The sequence below is a fragment of the Micropterus dolomieu genome, linkage group LG21 (assembly GCF_021292245.1).
Source record: "Micropterus dolomieu isolate WLL.071019.BEF.003 ecotype Adirondacks linkage group LG21, ASM2129224v1, whole genome shotgun sequence".
Lineage (NCBI taxonomy): Eukaryota > Metazoa > Chordata > Actinopteri > Centrarchiformes > Centrarchidae > Micropterus > Micropterus dolomieu.
In genome coordinates, this window is record NC_060170.1 from 36,104,592 (window position 1) to 36,108,230 (window position 3,639).

Here is a 3,639-nt window from a genome sequence, read left to right on the forward strand (position 1 = left end):
TTTCACTGTGTGTGTTTCACTGTGTGTGTGTGTGTTTCACTGTGTGTGTGTTTCAGTGTGTGTGTGTTTCACTTTGTGTGTGTTTCAGTGTGTGTGTGTTTCAGTGTGTGTGTGTGCGTGTGTGTGTGTGTTTCTCTGTGTGTGTTTCTCTGTGTGTGTGTGCTTCAGTGTGTGTGTTTCTCTGTGTGTGTTTCTCTGTGTGTGTGTGCTTCAGTGTGTGTGTTTCTCTGTGTGTGTTTCTCTGTGTGTGTGTGCTTCAGTGTGTGTGTTTCTCTGTGTGTGTTTCACTGTGTGTGTGTGTTTCACTGTGTGTGTGTTTCACTGTGTGTGTGTGTTTCACTGTGTGTGTGTGTTTCACTGTGTGTGTGTTTCACTGTGTGTGTTTCTCTGTGTGTGTGTGTGAGGCAGGATTTGGAAGCCACTCTTTGGTTGCTATAGCAACCATGGTGTAGGCCCATGGGGGGGAAGGGGGGGTCCTCTCTCTTTCATTGTGTCAGTGTGTGTGTGTGTGTGTGTGTGTGTGTGTGTTTAAATGTGTGTGTGTCGACCAGCCGATTTCACTCGGTGGAGAAACGAGACCAGAGGAACGAGTGAAGAAGTGAAAGAGGAGAAAAAGAAGCCGTGAAGCGCGACGGGAAACGAGGACAGGAAGCTGAAGAACTTTATGATGTTGAGGTGAAGTAACTTTATTTAAAACTTTATTTAAAAACTTTATCTGAGCGTTCTTCTTGTCAGCAGTTTCTTGTCTCGATCAGTTTCAGCTGAGTCAGAAAGCAAACTTTAAAACCTGAAACTGGGTCAGGAAAAACACTTTTTGATGATTAATTTTGGATTTTGGAGCTAATTTGGATCCTTCAGAGCTTCCGTCTGTGTGCAGACACAGTGACAGTTTCTTCTGACGGCCGTCGGGTGGCGCTGAAGACTTCTGCTGACTGAAGCTTTGAAGGAGACCAACGCAGGGACACTATTGCTCATTATGAATGTGTGTGTGTGCACGTCTGTCCTTTGTGGTGTAAATGGGATTAGACCCTCTTTGGTTGTGTTTTGTTGTTGACCTACTTGTGCTGAAGCTGATTGGACGAGGACCAGAGCCGGCCCACTTTACCCAGACTGCTTCACTTCCAGTCTGTCACACCCTGACAGTTTCATGCTGCAGTAACCAGCGTGGACGTGTCCTCACAGAGGCGTCCCACATGTTGGACCTGCAGTGGCCACGTCCCAAATAGAACCAGACCAGGGGCCGTATCACAGACCCTGACTGCTTGGTAACCATGGTAATAAGGGTTAGCAGCTGAGTTAGGAAAAAGGCCGCTACAGATTAACCTCAGTCTGTGTTCCTTTCCTAACTTCAGATCAGAACAGCGTTTTACAGGAACATCCTGACTTTACTTTTCCACCAGCTGGTGTTTAGTAACTCCTTTAATCCACACAAAACCAAGGAAATGTCAACAGGCCAAACTTCATCACTGATCTACAGATGTGTTGACGACAAACGGCTGTCGGCGATGTGACGCTGGTCTCATCGTGTCACATGATGTGAAGGCTTGATGGAACAAAAGCATCCTGATGCAGGTCTTTGATAGGAGGAGATGGTTAGAGACAAGAACTACATGACGCCACGACGACGTCAGCAGCAGCCTTTTGTTAGCATTATTATTTTTACCGTCATTATTAACTAGCAGCGTCGGTTCCTGCCGGGGTCGGTGAGGAGCGCAGGAGGAGCCACCGTCGGGTTTCCTCTGCTCTCTGGACTCAACAGCTGTAGATGGACTGATTTTCTTTCTGACAGCATCAGCGCTCCGCTGGATGCCGGAGATGCGGCGGTGACTGTGTTCGCCGTTTTAGCCCGCTCTCTCTGTAATCACACGAGTTAAGCGTTACGTGGATTTGGATTTCTCGACGGAGGTCAGCGACACCTCTGAGTCACCTGACTTGAAGTTCAGTGATAGTTGTTGTTTTTGCTCCATTTTCAGTTTGTTTCATTAAAAAACGACCAAACAGCGACTAAAAACCGTTTAGCTCGGCGCGATGAGCAAAGTGGCATCGGTTGCTAGGAAACAGACATAAAAGTTGATGCTGGATCAAGTGTTTAGGATTTGCTGACCTGAGATAAGACAGGATTCCTAAACTGAGTTGCTTGATTTGCTTCTGTGAAACCAAACTGGGAGAAATCCTCTCTGAGACTCTTCCTGTCTGAACTTCAGACTAAAGACAGGAACTTTCTGTAATAGGGGGCCCTGGTCCACAGGCTCCAGCTCAGCAGGATCTGTTAGGACCCGAGTCTCTGCAGCAGCTTGTTATTGGTGTGAACAGAGCATGAAAACACGATGCACCTCACTAAGGTTTTACAGACCAGGTCCCACCAGGATCAGCACCCGGCTACAGGGGCAAGAGAGAGACTACAGAAGTTCTTTCTTGACCTTGAAAACTGCAGCTGATCAAACAAAACCTCAGATCCGTTCAGTTCCTGTTCTGGAGCCGTCAGTCAGTCTTCTGAGGTGAAGAACTAACAGTCTGAACAGGTCCAGAAGAGCCTGCTGACACGAGCAGACGATCGTTTGGTCAGTCGGACGTCTGACACTGAATCTATCAGAATTCAAGATGATGCTTCCACTTTGTTTGCTTCCACTCGCAGGAACTCAGAGGGCCTTTCTGAAACTAGACCCTTGCCACTTCCACTCCGACATGGAGTGAACTCTGGTCAGAGTCACCCTCACAGCCAAATCCAGCTCCCTAACCAGCGTAGGGTGAAATACTGCGGCCAACTTTCGGACGAACCACCCTCTCCCCCCAGCGTAAACAGGATCTGACGTTACTGCTGCACTGTGGATCAAATAAACAACAGCTGCATTAAGATTCAGGACTGATGTTGAGGAAAAGTTTGAGAGAGAGCGCGCGCGCGAGAGAGAGAGAGAGAGAGAGAGAGAGAGGGAGAGAGAGAGAGAGAGAGAGGGGAGGGAGGCAGCCTACACAATATCCACACAGAGGTACAGACAGTGAAGGTAATGTTGCTATAGACTAAATGAAAAATGGTACAGATATTTATAGTAGTGTTAATGGTAACAATCGTAATGTTAATGATTATAATAACAATAATAACAATAGGACTAGTAACAATAGTCGTTGCAGCAGAGGGTGTCGAGCAGGAACACGGGGGCAGCAGGTGACCCGCAACCACAGATCCAGACTCCACAGCTCCAGAGCCAGAAAACCTGTAGGAAGTGATAGGAGAGAGGAGAGGGACGAGAAAGCACAAGACTACCAGAAAGGGGAGAAGTTGTGTTAGTAACATGCAATAATGGGATGAGGTTGCATACAGAGGGAGAGAAAGTAGAGGAGAGAGGAGCTCAGTGCATCATGGGAAATCCCCCGGCAGTCTAGGCCTATAGTAGCTCTTTAAGATAAGATGGTGCCTGACCATTAAGAGCTTTGTAGGTAAGAAGAATGATTTTAAATTCTATTCTGGATTTTACTGGAAGCCAATGCAAAGAAGCTAAAACAGGAGAAATATGATCTCTTTTCCTGGTTCCTGTCAGAACACGTGCTGCAGCATTCTGGATCAGCTGAAGAGTCTTAATGGACTTTTTCGAGCAGCCTGATAATAAGGAATTGCAGTAATCCAGCCTAGAAGTAACAAAT

The 3,639-nt window shown here is 47.0% G+C and overlaps 1 protein-coding gene across 1 annotated transcript in view; it reads left to right on the forward strand.

The window, feature by feature from the left end:
* Positions 1-552: 552 nt before the first annotated feature.
* The window catches only part of LOC123959679, an 8,846-nt gene continuing 5,759 nt past the window's right edge, over positions 553-3,639 (forward strand). Inside the window, exon 1 of the mRNA XM_046033867.1 lies at positions 553-675. The gene's annotated coding sequence lies outside the window, so the exon portion shown is untranslated. The remainder of the gene's footprint in view (positions 676-3,639) is intronic.